The sequence below is a fragment of the Phoca vitulina genome, unplaced genomic scaffold (genome assembly GCF_004348235.1).
Source record: "Phoca vitulina isolate PV1807 unplaced genomic scaffold, GSC_HSeal_1.0 scaffold11, whole genome shotgun sequence".
NCBI lineage: Eukaryota > Metazoa > Chordata > Mammalia > Carnivora > Phocidae > Phoca > Phoca vitulina.
This window is the reverse complement of record NW_022589714.1, coordinates 11,921,331-11,942,437: the sequence shown is the minus strand read 5'-3', so window position 1 is coordinate 11,942,437 and position 21,107 is coordinate 11,921,331. Positions and strand designations below refer to the sequence as shown.

The following is a 21,107-nucleotide window of genomic DNA, read 5'->3' as shown; positions in this document are numbered from 1 at the left end:
AACATCTGGTCTGGTGAAAGTCCCCTTGAGCTTTGCCCTTGGAGTGAGGAAGCTTTCTAAAGATGAATTACTGAGTGTGGGCAATTCTGTCATGGTGTGAGTGTGTCTGTGGCGTGTATTTAAGCTGACACATATAATATAAACTTTGCATTTAAGAGCCTGCATGGAAATTAAATTTCTAACTTAAAATATAGCTTGAAGAAACAATTATCAATCCAGTGTGCATTTGTGCTTAGAAATGTTTAGTGTATTGTAGATGAGCTGCCAGAGTGTTAGATTACAACATGCCCAGCATTAGAGAATGATTCATATGAACACCTGTGCTTCAAGGAATAAACATAGTAGCATGAAGTAGCATGAAATAGAGTTAAAGGACTATCCATTAATTGACTATGTGTAACATAATTTCACTGAACCACATAATAACAATAACAATAATTATTAATTAATATATGTATAATGCTCTATTGTGCTAAAACCACTTTAATATACTTGAATATTACCTTACTAGAATTTCCCAACAACCCTGTGAAGTACATATTCACCATAACTTACTAAAGAAGCACCTGAAGTTCAGAGATGCTAGGTAACTTTCTTAAGGTAACACGGCTTGGAAATGGAAGAGCCTGAACTCAATCCCCAAATTCTTGTATCAAAATCTGTTGTTCTTTTACTATCTAATACTGCCATCTAAAGTAAAATATTTTTTTAACTAGCAAGGATCACCTTAACACTGCTTTTTCTCTTTTCAGATTTCTGCAACATGGCTCCATAACTAAGCAAACCAACATACCATAAGGTATGAGATTCTGCACACTACTTCCTGTGCTGCCCAGATGAAGACCTGTTCTCGAAGTCCAAAGACTTTACTGCCTCCAGGAATTCTCCCAGAGTCAGTAGCAGTGTAAGGCATGAGGTCAGCCCCAGGGCAGTTGGTCACTAACAACCAGGATCAATAAATAGAGAAGCTACAATAAGCTGTTTCCACAGCATGGTCAGGGAGGCCCACAGACCATCATAAGGCCATAGCAAGAGTAATATGAATGCTTAAAGAACACTTTGAAAATAAATAATGCACAAACCTGTGAATTACTCTCATCATCCTTGCCATGCCTTTTTGCTGTTTGAAAAAACAACAACAAAAAGACTTATGCTCTGTCTTGTGCTCATTTCATGATCATAGGCAAGTGTCTTCCTTTTATATCCTTTTTCTGTAAAAATGAGGATAATAATTTCTACCTCATAAATTTATTGAGAATATTTTTTAAAAGAATGCATGTATAGTGCTAAGAACCATGACTAGCAAGAAAAAGCCTTGACAACTATTGTTAATTTTATCATTTTTATTAAGAACTAAAGCCACATAGTCCAATATCTGCATTAACATGATTTTACTCTTCCAAGAAACTCTTGTCCAAGAAGCTGAAAGTGCAAATAACTATTTTTTTATTTCAGGAACTTCCTCCAAATCCATATATCCAAACTTTTGACAATCTCTAGTTGCCTCCGTTCTCAGGACAATAGACCATTCAACTGGGCTTATCAAATGAAATGGGCAAAAGACATGAACAGACATTTTTCCAAAGAAGACATACAGATGGCTAACAGACACATGAAAAGATGCTCAACATCACTCATCATCAGGGAAATACAAATCAAAACCACGAGGAGATACCACCTCACACCTATTAGGATGGCTAAAATTAGCAACACAGGAAACAACAGATGTTGGTGAGGATGTGGAGAAAGGGGAACCTTCTTGAACCGTTGGTGAGAATGCAAACTGGTGTGGCCACTCTAGAAAACAGTATGGAGTTTCCTCAAAAAGTTAAAGACAGAACTACTCTACAACCCAGCAATTGCACTACTAGGTATTTATCCAAAGGATACAAAAATGCTGATTCAAAGGGGCAGATGCACCCCAATGTTTACAGCAGCATTATCAACAATAGTCAAATTATGGAAAGAGCCCAAGTGTCCATCGACTGATGAATGGATAAAGAAGATGTGGGGTGTGTGTGTGTGCGTGTATACACACACACAAAGGAATATTGCTCAGCCATCAAAAAGAATGAAATCTTGCCATTTGCAGTGATGTGGAACTACAGTGTATTATGCTAAGCAAAATAAGTCAGTCAGAGAAAGACAAATACCATATGATTTCACTCCTATGTGGAATTTAAGAAACAAAACAGATGAACATGGAGGAAGGGAAGGAAAAATAAAATAAGATAAAAACAGAGAGGCAAACCATGAGAGACTCTTAACTATAAAGAACAAATTAAGGGTTGATGGAGGGCGGTAGGTGGGGGATGAGGTAATTGGGTGATGGGAATCAAGGAGGGCACTTGTTGTGATGAGTACTGGGTGTTATATGTGATGAGTCACTGAATTCTACTCCTGAAACCAATACTACACTATATGTTAACTAACTTGAATTTAAATAAAAACTTGAAAGAAAAAAAAGAACTACAGAAGAATAAATTTCTGTTATTTTAAGCCAAAAAACATGACTACTTACACTTCCACACTTCCTTGAAATCCTTGTCTCACTGTGGCCACTGATTTTAAACTGTTATGTAAAGAACTTAGTCAGATCCCAATCAGGTTGCTGCTGCAGTGAAAGATCCGTCTTAACAGACTCAAAAAACAAAATATACATCCTTGCCTTCACCTCCCCCCTCAGAAATGTTACTCAGGCTTCAACAAAATATTGATCTCCCTTACTGGGTTAAAAATAAATGCAATTTTGTTTTATGTTGGTATTCTTTTTTGGTGAGTTAGCAGTTGACATTATTATCATTTTTATGCATATAACCTCATTAGTAAGTAATTTTGGCTATTTCAGAATGAAATAAAAATGTTGGTTTTTTTTTTCAATGTATGTGCATTATTTATTCAAATGGATATTATGTTGTTAGGACTTCAACATTTATTGTTTAGACATAGGCACTTAAATGAAACTTCACTTTTCTTTTGGCCTAGGAATATCATAAAAAAAAAAAATCACCAAGATACCTAGAGTACTGGAAGCAAGCAAAGTTTAGGAACATCTGCTCTAACCTATTCTCTGTGCACACTGTGATTGTACAGAATTTAAAGAAAGATTCCCTAAATCCAGGGTAAAATTGACTTTGGGCCTCTTTCCAACCTTCAACCCTACCAATATTTCTATGGGTTTCTCTCTCCCTTTGAATGTTTTCATATGAATTTCTAGATGCCCAAAAGTCCCCCTATCCTGAGGAAAGTTCTCATTTTAATCATTAGGACGATTAATCTTATACACACTAAAGATGGAGCTGCCTCACTCTGGCAATTTAATTTATTCATTCATTCAACAAATATTTATTGAATAGCAGATATGTGTTAGGCATTGTTCTAGGACTGGAGATACACTGGTTAGCAAATTTATTACATTAATAGTTCTAATGCCCTGGCAGCTCATTTGTAATTGGCTAAACATTTTCAAGCATAAATGCACACAGGAATGATCATTATTTCTGAAGTAGGTGTCTAATCCAAGTTAAGAGCAGAATTTTCAGCAGAGAAATAGAGACATACCACCTATTATGCTCACATTAAACCAGGACTGGGGTTGGTTATGAAATTTTCAAATGTGTTTTTTCAGCTTTGAGAGAAGCAAATACATGAACGATCAGTCCTATTTTCTCCAGGTTTCCTGCTTTGCTTCTTATCCATTTCAAGAGTTTTCACAAAAATATATTAATTTCTTTATTAGAATCTAAAATCAGTTCTGGATCATTCAACTCTTCTACTAGAACCAAGTAATGGTCTATCCCGTAAGTCCAGCTAATACTTTATCTTGCTGTAGCTCAAATTTTATTTTTCTAAGAACCTCCTGGATACAAGTTCAAATTATCTTTAATATTATAATGTTCTGAATTATCTTCTGAATATACTCTGAATTTTGCTTCCCCCCCCAAAAAAAAACAATTAGAAAACTATATGTATTTTTGAGTACACAGAGAACTACATTGCAGCAATTAATAACAGTCAAGTGAAGGTGTAAATGAGTTAAATTCTTGTGTGGAGGTTCCTAATTGCTCTGTCTATATTCTACTTTCCTTGTAACAAATTCAGATAAGTGGAGAGGAGTCCACTAAAATGATGCCTCATTTCCAAACCAAATAAACAAACAAAAAAACAGCTCAGAGCTTTTGTACAAGGAGCTCCTGTTTTGCTTGACAATAGATCAATAAGTGTAGTTTTTCAAACCACAATGAGCAAAGCAGTGCCCTGTTACATCTGTGGAACACATTCAAATGCACTGAAGTACTGTTGTTATTATAATTTCAAAAAAAAAAAAAAAAAAAACCCAGAATATGGTGTTTGTCTTTCTCTGACTGACTTATTTCACTTAGCATAATACACTCTAGCTCCATCCACATTGTTGCAAATGGCAAGATTTCATTCTTTCTGATGGCTGAGTAATATTCTATTCTGTATATATACCACATCTTCTTTATCCATTCACCAGTTGATGGACATTTGGGCTCTTTCTGTAATTTGGCTATTGTTGCTAATGCTGCTATAAACATCAGGTGCATGTATCCCTTGGAGTCAGTATTTTTGTGTCCTTTGGATAAATACCTAGTAGTGCAATTGCTGGATCATAGGGTCAAGAAACAGACTCTTAACTATAGAGAACAAACTGATGGTTATTGGAGGGAAGATGGGCAGGGGGATGGGTGATGGGTATTAAGAGGGCACTTGTGATGAACACCAGGTGCTGTATGTAAGTGATGAATCACTAAATTCTACATCTGAAACTAATGTTGCACTGTATGTTAACTAGCTGGGATTTAAATAAAAACTTGGAAAAAAAAAAACAGAATAAAGGAACATACCATTCCCTGTGAAAGTCTGAATAAACCATGCTCCCTTTTCACTCCTCTTTGCATATTACTTTCAGGTAAGGATAAGGGGTACCCAAAAAACTTTTGGCTCTCAAAGCCACACCAAACCAAGAACAAGTTTAGTAATTTTTAGGGTCCATCTTTCTTCCTCATACCAAACTGGTGGATATACAATAAGAGAATGATACTGTGACAGGAAAGGGAGTCACCAAACCAGTGACCCTTTGTGAGAATAAATGATTCTTTTTTTTCCTCAGGGAAACCGAGGAATGGAACTTCAGCAAAAGGAGCATTTTTAATTCCCATGGACTTAAAAAAAAGTTCCCAATATATCCTAATTTAAGGCAGGAAAAACTCTACATGAAATTCTGTCTGAATGAATCCCCTGAACCTTTAGGGACAAATTTGCAAAACTAGATATTGAATTTACTCTTCTTTTTCCTTGCCTAGCAACACTCTGCAAGCAGCACACACAGACACACTGCAAGAGGAAGCTTGGATGAGAAAAAGCCTGCTTTTCTCAATTGTTTCCAACATGTTTCAATCCTGAAGGCTTACCTTCAATACTTTTAATGTCAAGGAAAATTAATGATAATATGCACCCAGGGTTAGCCCTGAACCATTTTTAAAGTCAGATGTTTTTATTCCCAGTATCCTGGGAGTAGCCTTTCAAAGTGTTTCTGACAAGCTCTCCCTACATGGACTCTGACTCTTGTCTCTTCCTCTGCCCACTTCCTATGCCCTCCCTCATCCAGACCCACACATTTATACTTTCATATTAATTCAAATCACTGTGCCACTTCTCCTTGGGATTTTGGGCTTAAACTTTAACTCCAAAAATGATGTAAATGTGACTCCCCATTGAGGAGATAGGCATAAATGAAACAGGTAAGAGAGTTACTAAAATAGCCTTTTTGTTAATGACTCATAAAAACACCGAGTTAAAAATATTCTTTCTGTTTTTATCCCCAGGGACTCTGTAATGGAGAAACTACTTTTGATAAATTTCCTTACCTTCAATGTTTTTTCTGTATCGTAGCTTCATATAAACTTGTTAATATTTAAGATATTCTTTAAAAAAAAAAAAAAACCTAGACCTACCAGAGTCTAGGTTCACTTCAACCTTACTCTGGGCTACCTTTTGGCAGATTCTACATGCCCAAAGGGGATGCTGATTAAATGGTTTCTGAACTGGAGTGTGCAGCCTAGGTCCTGATTGCTAGATGGTTCTAATTCCATCTGTCTTTAGAGCTGCCACAAAGCCAGGTGCTAGTTGTTGCCTATATATTAACACAATAATGCAATTCAATTTGGAAAACAGATGCTTAGCTTCTACTATGTGCCCAACACTTCACATGTAAAAAACTTAGAAAGGCTCCTGGCAAATGGTATGATCTCAAAATATGTTACTATTATACACAAATATATGCCTTGATTCAGAATATACTGATGTTTGAGATTCAATTTTACTACCTCTCTGTCTCAGCACTATGTTCTCATGGGATTCGAATTCAGCATCAACTTTAGATGCTGTTAACAAAGGTGAGATGAGTCTTTCAGTAGTGTGATTTAATTCTCCCCAGGCTCTCACACTGGGGCACTCAGTCCCACTGCCCAGAACGTTTTATGTATTTCCAGATTGGTGTGCTGCTGGAGAAATGCCATGTCATGTGTTTGCATGAAGGACCCCTGATGACATGTACATCCTATTGAATGAGGAACAAAAAGTTGTTCTCCTGAACTTTGAGAAACAAAAGTGTCATTTCCTTGAAATTCAAGGCATTTTCACTTCCGATAATGATTGATTCAATGTTTTGACCCTCTTCTGAGTAGTAGGGACAATAATGGGAATTCAGAGCTCTCGATGGCATAGTGTACACTTCTGGCATTTCATTCCTACACCTACCACAGTGAAGGAAGGCTTTAAAACTTCTAAGTAGGTATCCAAAAAAACTGAAAACAGGGACTTGAACAGATACTTATGTGCCAGCGTTTATAGCAGCATTATGCACAATAGCTAAAATGTAAAAATAACCCAAAAGCTAAAATGTAAAAACAATTCATCAATGGATGAACAAATAAACAAAATGTGACACAGGCATACAATGGAATATTATTCAGTCATAGAAAGGAATGACACATGTTACAACAATAATGAACCTTGAAAATATGCTAAGTGAAATAAGCCACACACAACAGGACAAATGTTGTATGAGCCTTATATGAGATATTTAGAATAGGCAAACTTACAGAGACAGAAAGTAGAATAGAGGTTACCAGGAAAGGAGATTACCAGGGAGGAGATGGCACAGGGAGTTAATGTTTAATGGATACAGAGCCTTAGTTTGGAATGATGAAAAAGTTCTCGAGAAGGATAGTGGTAATAGTCATATATTGTCAACATATTTAGTGCAACTGCATTGTATACTTAAAAAGGGTTAAAATGGTAAACTTCATGTTATGTATACTTACCACAATATAAAAAATAATTTTAAAAAGTAGTGTTGCAGGGATTTAGTGACAACATCATTCACATGTTCTATTGATCCAAAGTAAAGTTAAGACAGTTGAGTGGTGTTAAAAATTGGCTGCTATTTGTCAATGCTAGAAGTGTTTTATGTTTTTTGTCTCATGTTCTTTTTTGCAATATGTACTCAACACTCTTTCTTGACCATTGCTTAGTTTAGGCCTTCATCATTTGTCTTGTGTATTTTGTTCTATACTGCAAAAACCTCTAATAGGCTTCCTAGTTATTCATTATTCATTTTTTGTGAACAAAACCAATGTCTGATCTTATATCTTTATCTTAACTCTAATTTCTGTCTTAATTATCTTCAATGGCCCCTATAACCTATAATTACAAATAATCAAATACCTTAGGACAATGTCTAATTCTCCTACACACACTTAGACTATGGCCTGACCATTAGCACCAGCTTCCTACTTGTCACCACCGTGTTCCTGCCAGGCTGGACTACTTGTTGCCCTGCCTTCTCCATTCATGACATTTACTATATGTGAAATATATCTTCTCCCTGCCATATTCCCCTTATGATAGTATCAGTCTAAGGCAGCCTAAAACAGCCATCTCCACAAGAGGGATATCCATGACACATGGCCCTGAGAGGTTTTCTCCCAACCAAAGGCCCTTTCACTATGAAGAGGTTAGAAGAGCACTATCAGAATATGGGACATGATTACAATTTTCACATTTCCATTTCAGTCTAGCTCCTCATTACTTGGTATTGCCTTCCTTCAGCTATAACATCTTCAGTCAGGTTTCAGTAATATGTTTCTCGCCCTTGGGAGTAAGTTTGCTCTCTCCTTAGCTGACTTGTATATTTTTGTTCCAATTCATTAGGTGTTGAATGCCAGTTTCAGTTTCTGAGGGCAAAACTACCTATGCTTGCATGTCAGTTCACTGTCACACAATGCAACATCCTAGCCCATGCAATATTTAATACATATTCCTATACAAATTCTTCTAGGTTATTAGCTTCATGGAACACTGCCGGGTGATTTATGTCCTTATCCCCACTACCTCTGGGAATAGCTGAAATATAGAAACTCTTGCTTCAATGTGATAGTAAGAAATGTGTTATCAGACAAAAATAGAGTTTATTGATTACTATGTAGACATTAAGAATTAGTGAATTCTTTAAAACCTAAACTTCATTGAAACCAGTAACAATTTGTTTACTCATTCAACAAACTAACATTTTATTAAGTACCTACTAGGCACCATTCTAAATTTGGGGGCAATAAAAAAATATGATGTGGTTCCTGCTATCAAGGAACCCAGGAGTGTAAGAAGCAGAGATTTAAAGACATATAATTCAATGTTTTAAGTGAAATGATAGAGTCATTCCCAAAATACTGGGTGGGGTGAGGACTGATGAACAAAACCTAATCTGGACATCCAAGACAGTTCTCCTTTCATTAAAAGACCTTAACTCATAAACTGAATCTTCAAGAATGAATGGTAGTATAATATAAAGAATCATATTGAGGCCTAGTGTTAATCATGAAGAATTCTAATAATTTGAGTAGAAGCATTTTACCTATCACCTATACCCTAGTCTATCTCCAGGGATCTTATAGAAGAATAGTCTTAAATGGAGGACCCCATGTTTCCTTCATTTTCAGCTAATTGATCTTTGGGGGATTGAAGGCATTTATTTACTTTTAGCTCCTGTGACCAACAGTGAGGATAGAAAAGCAAGAGTATACACTTCCAGTATATAAAATTTAAGTAATTTGGGACTCAAATGTCTGGCATAGGACACCATAAAATTTGGCCATGGTTTATTCAGGATAAAAATGGACAAGACAATGCCCTCAAAAGGATAGGAACAAAATCCTCTCCTTCTGCCCGTTTTCACCAAATGAATTTTCCTGATAATGGGAAGGGTAGCCATTGGGATAAAATAGAGGAAGCATTCTGATAAAACTTTTGTGAATGTTTCTCTGTCTACATCAGATTTGAATCCAGACTTGGCTGACAGGTAGGGCATGTCATGTGGAATATCATGTGACTACTATAATCTTCTCATAGACTCTGCCTAAAAATGCCCTTTGACTTTTTTTATATTCTTTTAAGTTATCCCAGAGCCCCAAAGGGTCACTACCATAAAATATTTGGAGATAATTCCTAGTAGCCATGACAAACAGGAATCTGTTAGGCAAGTGGGTGAAGGGGTAAGAGCATTTCAGACAGAGCAAAGACACAAAGGTGTGGAATCACACAGCCAGCTACACACTACAGGGCAGGTATTGGTTGGAAAGATTATGCAATTAGAAGCAGATAGGGGCCGATGGGGGCCTTTTACTCCACAGTAAGAAAACTGATGCTGTAGACAATTATATCATATTGAGGGCTTTAACAAGGATAGTGAACATCAGATATGTGTTTAAAGAGTTTATTTAGTCTATTAGCTATTTAGAAAATGGAATTGATGGGAAACAAAGGCTAAATGCCCAGAGACCACCTAGAAAGACCACAAGAGTTAAAGCAAACTAGAACAGAGGCAATAGAAACAGAGAAGGGGTGGGGACATACTCAAAAAATACTTAGGGGTTTATTGGATGTGGCTGGCGAGGGAGAAGTCTCAAGAATTGCTCTAGGTGGTCTTCTAACCAAACCAAATGGTTTGATGATAACACCATCAAGGGAGGTGATGGTGGTGGTGATGATGGTGGTGATGGTGGCTGTGATGGTGGTGGTGGTGGTGGTAATAGTGGTGGTGATAATGGTGGTGAGGGTGGTGGTGGTGGTGATAATGGTGGTGATGATGGTGAGGGTGGTAGTTATAGTAACAGTGGTGATGGTGGTGGTGATGGTAATGATGGTGGTGGTGGTGATGGTTTCTGTTTCTTATTTTACTCTCCACCCCTCCAGTTACCTGGACTGTAAGTTTGTTCATCTGATTTTCTGGGAGGCAGCAGATAATACACGATCTTTTATCTGCCTACGGATAAAAGATATTTCCACAGCAAGAGCCTCTCAGATTTTCCTGGAAAAAATAGAACTCAATCTCTTTCATAGTTACTCACCATCTTGTTTTCCTTACTTCTTGATTTTTTTGTCATTCACAGAGAGAGAGAAAGAGTAAAGAGAGTAAGGAGAGAGAGGGTCCTCTGCAGTCCTTGGGTCCTCTGCAGTCCTTCTGACACTCTGACACTCCCCAAAACATAGAAGACAATAAGCCCCATGACTGTAGGGGCTGTGAATATGTTCCTCCCCAAGTGAAAAGTACTTAGTAATGAATAAGTGAATGAATAATGCATCTCTGATGTCATTCTTGTTACACATATTTTCATGTTTCTTTGTAGGATTGTAAAATCCTAGAAAGCAGGAACTGCCTTATGTTTTATAGCATTTTTGGTGCCTTATATAGCACCCAACTGCAAACTACGTAGTTAAGGAATTTTTTTCAGTGGTTGAATGAACTCATACAGAATTATGTAAAACAGAAGAGGGAGTGCTCAGCACTGTGAGACATAAATCCAAAGAATAAAAATAGTTCCTGCTCTTGAATAATTGGAAGAACTAAACGAACATACATGAAAAAGTTTGGAGAAAATGTTAACACTGTTTCTGGCCGTAAAAATATTCATGGAGATTAAAAATCTGTGAGCTCCAGAATTGGCAAAAAAGTTTAGAAGAAGAGTTAAAATTTTATTTGGCCCTTTAAGAAGAGATTGGCTTTAAATAAGTGAAGGGAATATAAATTCAGTATCTGGGTTGGCAGTGCCAAACTGCAAGAAAATCCAGGATGAGCCCAGCATAACATGATGGAGAGGGCAGGGGGAAGCCCAAGGTAGATGGGACAGGGAAGGGATTGGCAGCGTGAATGAAACTGGAAGCTCTACTCTTTGTTGGAGAGGTAGGAAAAGATGGCATAAGGTCTATGAATATATTTCAATCCCATATTCCTTTCTGTTGAACATGTGTAGAGAAAATACTTTGTACATACTGTTCACTGGTTTGAAACCCAAGTTTCTCCTCAGAGTGTCACGGTAGAGCTAGCGCAACCACCAACTTGGCAGGGGCCTCATGATTTTCCCAGTCAAGCGTGCAGATGCTGTGATGAATATGGAAGGCAGTCTGGGAGAAACACACAGAAACAGATTTATTTTTTAGTAACATTTATTTCCTCTTGGCTCATCAATATTGATACAACTGATAAAACACAACATGAAAAGACAGAAAAGCATCTCTTCTCACCAAAGAGAAGAGCTGAGATGGAATGAAATTGAGCAAAAGGTTGAAAGTACTTAAGTGGAAACTCTTGTAATGCTGCTAATTCGTTTCCTACAGACAACAGAATGCTTCTGAAATAACTAATAGGAGTAACTGCACACGAATAAAGAAGTCACTAAAAGTCAGGATTCTTTCCCATGTATTTCTAATTAAGAAAAAAAGCCCATTCAGTAATAATGTAACAAAATCTTAATCGTGCTATTTATGGTGTTTATGAGTATTTGTTCTATTTTGAAGGTTCCTCTATGAATTCCATTTTGGCAGTTATTGGAATTTTAAGAGATCATCATTCACATGGATATATTTTTCATAGGGTTTTAGTTTGCCACACTCATTGTAGCCAACAAAGAAATTACTGCCTTTCATTTTAACAGTGCTAGCAGTGCTTGGCATATAGTAGATATTCAATATATATTTGTTGAGTTCAATTCTGAGAAGATTTATTTGCTTTGCAGCTAAACATGTAATATAAAATGACTAATTTCTAGAGAAACAACTTTTTTCCCCCATACTCTCAAATTTTCCATACTCTCAGTTTAAAATTTGCTTTGTTTTCTTTGTTTGCAATAACAACAATAAGACATAATGATAATAACTTATTCTGCTCTCTTCTGATGGTAAATTCCATAAGAAGGGAAATCTGGACTGTTTTGTTGGCTGCCTGGCATATAATAGATTGTCAACAAATATTTTTTAAATAAATGAACAAATAAAATTGACTTCCTTGACACCTGTGTGTGTGAGAAATATTCTTAGTAACTTTAATACATGTACACATTTACCTCCCCAAATCTAATTGTACTCATAATTTCTTTGAGACATCTCTTAAGACTATCCTGCTTAGAACTATTCAAAATGGTGTTTTTTAACTACCAAAAAAAAAATGAACAGAATTAGGATTTATCTAATTCTAGATGAACTAGACACAATTCAGAATTTTCAGGAATTAAATGTATCAACTAATTCCTTTCATTTACTAACTATTGAAAACCTAACTTGGTTTCTAAAATTTCTGAAGGAATTCCAAATTAAAAATCATAAACACAGCAAAATAAGCATCAGTCTTGATTTAATATTCTTAATTGGGTCATATTTAAATAAGAGAGACTATTCTGCTCTATTGGAATATGAAAACCTTATTCAGGAGCCAAACAAAATGAAAGAGAGTGCTTTTCCAGAAGTATTTCAGCCCAATCCTCATAAAAACTTGTGTGGGCTATCCATTATTTGCTGCAGTTTGGAAACTTTTTAGACTTTGGAACAATTCCTTCAGAGAAAAGGGTTTGCAAAGAAGTAGTATGTAAAACAGATTATTAGAGTTGCTCAAGTGGCAAGTGGGGGTGGGTGGGAAACCATGAGGATCTAGGGAATCCTGTTATGCACAGGGAATTGGGGACTAACAAGAGCTTGATTCTAAGCACAAGACTCCACTAACAAGACTGCCCAGGTGACCTTCCAAGCTTCAGAATTCTTATCTGTAAAAGGGAAAATATGACCTATCTTATGCAATTGAGATGACTGTTTGAGGTATTCAGTGTAAAGCCTGAGATGCAATAAGCGGTCACCAAATGGTATAATGGCAGAAAACGGTACTCCACTCCTCTCCTTGGATCTCTATTCAGCATTTTAGTGCACTTCACCCAACTCCTCCCCTTCAGTGAGCACTTACACTTGCTTTTGGGAGAACCCAGGCAGGGATAGGTGAAGTGCCTGGAAATTCACATCACCAACCCATCTGGTCCACCCCATGGCCCTTACCCAGTGACTGAAAAGTACTGAAAGGAGTATTTAAGCCTTACTATTCATTATACTACCCCACTTCAGGGTCAAGCTAAAGCCATCTCTGGCACTTGGACTTAAAAAAAAAAAATTACTCCCTTACTTGTCTTCTTGCTTTTCCCTGTCCTGCTGCCCTACTCCCTTTATAGATCTTCCTGGGTGTGCTTCTTTAGCAAAGAACTTACACATGAATACCCTCTTTAGGGCCAACCCTAGGCTACACAACCTAAATGGGGATCAATGGATGTTTATTAGCATGGGATACAAGGTACTGAATAAAAACCCCAACCTCATTTTCAGACACTCAGCCCCGTTACATCCTCTCCATGGCTACTCTAACTCTGCCCCAGAGAAGCCTTGGGGCTCCCAATACACCATGAATGTACATGCCTCCCTTTTTTCTGTTAGAATGCCTTTCTCTGTGAGAAATGCCTAGTCATCCTTCAGGACCCTCTTCAAATGTTCCCTCCTCTGTGATATGCCCTGAAATCCCAGCAGAAATAATTGCTCCCTCTGTGAGTGTCCTTAAATTGTATCCATATCTCTTCTATAAAATACACCACATTGTACTGGTGAGTGTCTGGGAAATTTTTGAGAAGATTGACTTCATACTACTCATTTACCTTTGCATTTCATCTAGTTCCTCTCCAGCCATCCTTCCACTCCCCTTCTTCCTTGTCACATACATGTCCAAGACCCTTTACCCAAACCCATATAACTACATGAGTTTTGGAATTCAAAACTTTCAGCACTTAGAATGGTAGAGGCCATGTACCACATCTTACAGAATATTCCTAGCAGGTTCTGGGGTGGTACTTCAAAGCTGAATACATCACAGTTTCTTCAGTGAGATATGAGTATTTACATTAAATGGGATAAATAAAAAATGCATATAGCCTCGTATCCATTCAGGTCATGTTTTGCAACTAAATGAATTCAGGATTTTTAGAGCTTTTTGGATTTCAGATTTAAAATAAGAGGTTGTAGACCTTTAATAGAAGCTCAACATGTGCTTATTGAACTGGACCCAAGAAGACATTCTCTCGTTGCTGTTTCCATTTAATTTCCTTCCCACTTAAAGTTATTTTTTTTTTTTTTAAGATTTTATTTATTTATTTGAGAGAGAGAGAATGAGAGAGAGAGAACACATGAGAGGGGATAGGGTCAGAGGACGAAGCAGACTCCCTGCCGAGCAGGGAGCCCGCTGCGGGACTTGATCCAGGGACTCCAGGATCATGACCTGAGCCGAAGGCAGTCGCCTAACCAACTGAGCCACCCAGGCGCCCCCCCACTTAAAGTTATTAAAAGCAGCTTTTTTAAAGCTCCTGGATACAACTGCTTTTTACCAGAAGCCAAGATGAACTGCCCAAATTATCAGATTTCCTTACTCAATTCCTAGAGAAACAGATTATACTGTTTTGCTGCTTCTCTGAATATCAGACCTATGAAGGAAAGTCTTCTATGTCAATATATAAAAATTGCAGAACCTTGGAATAGTCAAATACAATAATTTACAAAATCTGAGGCTAGCAAATTGCTTTAATGTGACTTTCCCTTGGTTTGTACCTGGCTAATAATAATCTCAGACACAAAAACTAAATCCCCCAAAGAGATGGAATCATATTTGATGGCTGGAAGCATTTTAGAGGTCACCTAAAATCCCTTCATTTAAAAAATGATGAAACCAAGGCTCAGAGATGTTAACTGACTTTCTCAGGTGCACATAGTAAGTTAGTAAGCAATGCTGAAACTAGAATCAAGATCTCTAGAAAGAGTCCCCTTTTCTCCATGCTATCTTGCCTCAATAAAATAGGAGTTCCTCTGACCCTGATCCTTTTAGTCTTCTATTCCAAAGGCATGTTATCCTATTCTATTCTCTGAAAAACTGCGCTGCATGCATGGTACACTTCCTGGTTCTGCATACCAAGACTGTCATTTGAAAACAGTGATAATAGTAGCTTTCCCTTTACTGAGTCTATATAGTATGTCAGTCTCCACTTGGGGCCTAATAAAAGGAAAATATAAATGGAAGATAATATTACCATGAGCAATTGTGGTTCTAACAGGCATACATTAAAGGCTTAATAAAATTATTTTTGAAATATTCTTAGATTTTTTTTAAAGTTACACTTACAGTGAAATAAAACATATTAGGCTTATTAATCAAACTCTTAATATAAAATGATTCCAGAGTTCAAGACCTTTATAACCACTTTATTGAAATAATGTCAATAAAATAATGTATTTAAATGCTACACACAAGTGTGCCTGGGTGGCTCAGTCGGCTAAGCATCTGCCTTTGGCTCAGGTCATGATCTCGGTGTCGTGGGATCCAGCCACCCTCCACACGCACACCGCGGGTAGGGCTCCCTGTTCAGCGGGAAATCTACTTCTCCCTCTCCCTCTGCCGCTGATCCCCTTACTCGTGCTCTCTCTCTCTCCCCCTCCCCCTCAAATAAATAAATAAAATCTTTAAAAATAAATAAATAAATGCTACACACATTTTAATTTGCTGTCTCTGTAGTATCACTTAAATAGGGATTTTGAACTAAATTCTAATCATGAAATTTAAACATGAAAAGATCAGTTCAAGGAAATAGTTATTTTAATGTATATACCATAAACCTTGAACATGATTTTAAATATCATCACCTTATTTAAGGAGTTGCAAGTATTTCCCATTTCCCAAAGCATTAGGCACCATTGAACTTCATAAATTTCAGAAAGAAGTAATAATTTTTCAGCTGAGTTTTATCTACAGAAAAACTAAGTTGCGGAAAACTAAGAGAGGGGGGAAAAAGAACTTTGCATCTCTGTTTCCTATCACATCATAGTATCCCCAGAGGATTTCCTCCTCCACTGGCCACCCTCTTCCTTCTTATTTTGGAGAAAGTGAAGAGAAATTAGGACAAAAGTGAGTTCATACCTGCCCAGAGAATGCGAACATACAGGGGATGTGAAAATAAAGAAAATGAAAGTTTAAAACATCAATTTCCGTCCACTTTAGGCCATTTGAAATACAAACAAAAGAATCTCAAGATGTTCTCCCATCAGTTTATTCCTTTAAAAAGTAATGACTACCTTTAGGGAAAACATGTGAATGAACCCCTCCAGCAAGAGGTAATCATAGCATTGATTCTTTCATAACCACACCAAGTTTCATTTGGGTTTCTTAAGAGAATGGCATAGCTCCACGTTTTCATTTGACTGATGATCAAATTCCCCAACCAATGTAATCAGAACAACTAGGTCACTGAGCACTCTTAATTAATGAGAAATTCAAAGCCAATTTCATACACCACCTAGGTTTAATTTTCCATTCACCCTGCTGCTATTAATTTGAAGGCAGTAAAATCGCTCTAAGATGTTTGGCCAAAAGTAAGATGTTTTTACTCAAATTTATCTTTAAAATGGCCATTGGCACACAACCGTTAGTTCCACCCTCCCCCAACATACACAGACTTCAAGTATCTCTGTAACCATGTTACGTGAAATGATTTATTCTGTTGATTACAAGAATAGCCAGTAGAAAGTGAGAAGCACCAACTTGAAGTGTCAAACAGGCAAAGATAATGTGGAGAAAAGAACTAAGTAAAAACAAATGCAAGGATTTTTGTTTTGTCTTTTCCCCACTATACCTTCAGTACCTAGGGCCGTAGCTGGCCCATACTAGGCACTCTGTAAAAATTTACTGAATGAGTAATTGCCCTGTTCTTCATCACTCATACTTGCCATATAGTCCCAGGTATTGCCTTTGAAACTCCATTAGCCTTCTCTACTGGACACAGCCAGGGAGACATCAACCCTGCAGGCTGGTACCACAGAGCACCCACTGACAGACCATCTCTAGTATCACTACAACATGAAACATCTGCTAGCACTCAGTATACTAAGCTGGCTTTCATAAAAGTGTCCCCCACTTCAATTCAGATGTTACCTAGAAGTCACTTTTTTTTATGCCCATGGGAACAATTGACATTTGATGTATAGCAGCCTGGATTCAATCAGGAGATGGAAGGTTACCCTCCAGAATGGAGGCAAAGAACATGTGATTAGCACCAGTGGTGTAGACACACAAAAGTGATGAGAGCCCTCTAGGTTGCAAAGGGAATCTGGGAGCCAGTGGAGTTGGGTGGCCTTGGACACTGGTCCAGGCAAGAAGCCTTTGGGACACCAGTTCCCATTTCAAGAGGGGTATAGAAAGGGTATCATCAGACAAAGGCTGTAAGGTGGCTGAGGATACTGAGCCCATGGCTGGGGCAGAGCCCCACCGCATATTTGCACTCTGACACCACGGAGACTGCCCACCCCCACTTCCATTTGCCACAGCATGAAATAGCAGGAGAGCCCATTTCCTACAATGTCACTCCAGAGCCTTTTACTGAGAAAAGTTAATAATACGCTTACTGTGAAAGGAGAGAAGGCTAAAGGAATTGCCTCTATTATCACAGGGCATATATTAAAGAGTAAGTCTGGAGCTAAAATGCAATAAATTAATAATGGCACAGACTGTTACTTCGAAAAATAACATTGTGTGCTTGTTTTTGTGTATGGGCCAATTGACATGTACAAACCTAAGTCCCAACTGGGACATAAAGCAACCTCCAGAGAACTGTCTCCCTAAGTAGGCATTTTCCTAGAGGTTACCTCAAAGTAAACTCTCAAATTGGGGGCAGGTCTAAAATGATAACCAAGTCAGGTTTGGAAACATTTCTTCTGAAATATATCCAGACGAGGCCCTATAATAACCAACTGTCCTAAATAGCAGTAAGACTTTACCAACAGTATAGTGATTACAATTATCATAAAGAATCAATCCATTCCCATTCTCCTGATTCTGATATTTATGCCGACCGTGAAGTTGTCTAGAGGACATTGTTGCGTTTTTTTTCTTCGTTACCTAAAATTACACAATATTTCAATAACTCAATTCTTCACCAATGAAAGTCTCACATATATCATACCAAACTACTTGCTACATCCATTGCAGTGTAAAAACCAACCCTCATTGTTTTGACCCTTAGGTCAAAGGATCCTTTGATTCTTAGGCATATAGAAAGTATACATAGCTCCAACAACAAAAAGCATTATAATCCATTAAGTTAAGAATTGGCAAACTCTCCAGTGAGTTTCTATATATCTGAAACTATAATAAGGGAAATAACTCAAACATTTTTATTTCTAGAAATTCCCCTCAGCTCCAGGTCTTAGAAACATGTTCCTCAGGAAGTCAGTTTAATCTTTCATGCACACCCTTTGGCTTTCCTGAAAAATTACAATTTCTGATAATTGCAAGACTGCTTCAAAACTTTAAGCATAGAAGAAGAAAATAAAAGGAGTCAATTTTACTCTTTAAGATAAACCAACTCTAGAGTTTGTAATTTATCCATCTTTCCCTAAAATAAGTAAATAGGAAAGAAAGTCTTCATATTACTTTGTGACTCTGAAACTTTGGGAGGATCCAGAAGGCCAGAGTCATAAAACCTATTAAATATTCTTCTACAACATGACCTGAGGGGAAAACTCCAATAAAACTCAGGGAAATATTAGAGTGTAAAGTGAAATGTTTCTCCTCTAAGAGTGAATATCACCTTGAAAGACAAAAAATTAGTTAATAAAGAGTAGGCCCCCATCTTGAATTTTCTGGAATAATCCTGATTATACCATGCTTCCTCGAGTATCCCCTTACTGCATTTCTAAATGTATTTGTTTTAAAACAATTTTCACTTAGATTAGCCAGGTACCATCGTGGAGGAAGATTTAAATTCCTCTTGAAAAGAGGCTTGATACATTGCTTTTTTTAAAAAAGATTTATGTATTTTGAAAGAGAGAGCATGGGGGGCGGGGAGAAGCAGAAGGGGAAGGAGAGAGAGAGAGGATCCTCAAGCAGACTCCCCACTGAGCAAGAAGCCTAACACACAGGTCTCCATCCTAGGACCCTGAGATCATGACCTGAGCCAAAACCAAGAGTCGGCCACTTAACCAACTAAGCCACCCAGATGTTCCTGATAAATTGCTTTTTACTGCCCAGGGAAGGTCTGGAAAAACTTGGTGAAAGTTAATAAATTATGCTCTCAGTTTGTAAATTTTTATATTTTCAACTGTTAATTTATTAAACGTCAGAACCTCCATTTTCCTATAGCCCCAGGAACCCCTCCTTGTACAAATGCTTGCAACAACTAACAATTAATGAAGCATTAGAGGCAAAGAACATATGTTTTGATTAGTTATGCCATATATGCAGTTCAAACTCCAACTATGTAGCTGGGAAAGAGTATGCCACTTAGACCCTAACCTACAGGTGTGTTAATCTCTACTATTCAAACTCCAGGCTCATTTTAATAAACTGAAAAAAAGCAGCTGCCCTTATTGATTTCTAATTATCTATTACATGATTTATAACCAGAAATAGCGAGTGTCCATTTCTCAAGAATCAGGTAATGGTTATAACTGCACAGTTCTACTGGAGGATTGAGCTATACCCAGGTTTAAGAGAGCAAGAGCATTACTTGAATAAAATGTTCACTGAGTGACCACATGCTATGTGTCTATATGTAAGTGTCATAAGATGTTAAATTTGCCTTTTCCTATGTTCTCAGAGTTTCTGCAGAATAACCAGTGAATATCACTTATGGACAACATGTTAAGATACAAAGAACTAGTTCTGAAACCCTTGGCTATCACTCACTTTTGAGTCTCACGGCGCAATAGCAGAGGGAAAGGGCCATTTACCACATTTAAAGCTAAGGAAGGTAGCTTTTGAGAACCACACAGAGAGCTGGAGTTTGGGGAATGCAGTCTTATGACTAACTGTCACCTAGAAAATTCGACAGTCAGGAGGATGGCTGCAGTTTCCCCTGAAGATGAGAGAAGAGATGGCTAGGTGGGAATAGGAGTGAGCTGCACTTCCACGAACAGCAAGGTGAATGTGCTTGTTTCCCATGCACCAGATATGGGTCTGACAAAAAGCACACCTACAGGAAGGTGTTCCCAAAATGATTCCAACAGTCTGGGGGGAAGGATCTCTAGAGAGAAGTTTTAAGCAATGAGGGCATTATCTAGAACAAAGATTTACAAATACAGCAACCCGAAAAAACACTGCACAAGAGAAAGTCAGTATTTGGAAACCTGCCCCAATTGAAAGCATTTTAACAGCCAAGAGAAACTTTTTAAGTCACCCCAGTTATATACAACCCTTTTGCTTCCTTTACTTGTCTCATCCCTTCTCCATTCTTCCCTACCCCAAAAGGCTAAAAGCAGAGAATGGGGAAGGAGGAAAGTATCAGAGGGGGTAATGAAAAAGATAGCCTGCACTCCTCATCCCGCTGCACAGCTTGGGACCTGAGTCAAGCCTGACCTGGAGGAGAGAAGTTGGACTGCGTGAGATTGTGAAACTTTGGTATTAGACAAGACTAGATTTTTCAACTCCTGAAAAATGAAATAGTTCTATTTATTATTACCTGAAAGTAACTGGGAAAGAGAGCCAAACAAAGACACAAGGCCAAATAGGGAACAAAGTACCAGCTTTGTTAACAGCTTGATGAAGCCCATTAATACCTCAAAGCAATGGTCTAATGAAAGCTGGATGGAAACCATACCTTGTATTGGAATCTCTAAATGAAGTTTCTTATTTTTTCCCCACCCCTCCAATGAGTCTGTGGGTACATCACCCCCAAATGTGAGGGTGG

At 37.7% G+C, this 21,107-nt stretch overlaps 1 long non-coding RNA gene across 1 annotated transcript in view; it reads right to left on the bottom strand.

Annotated features, from left to right (window-relative positions):
- The window catches only part of LOC116635458, a 65,571-nt gene that overhangs the window by 25,426 nt on the left and 19,038 nt on the right, over window positions 1–21,107 (bottom strand). The window contains exon 3 of the long non-coding RNA XR_004300169.1: window positions 11,354–11,484. This is a non-coding gene — a long non-coding RNA (uncharacterized LOC116635458). The remainder of the gene's footprint in view (window positions 1–11,353; window positions 11,485–21,107) is intronic.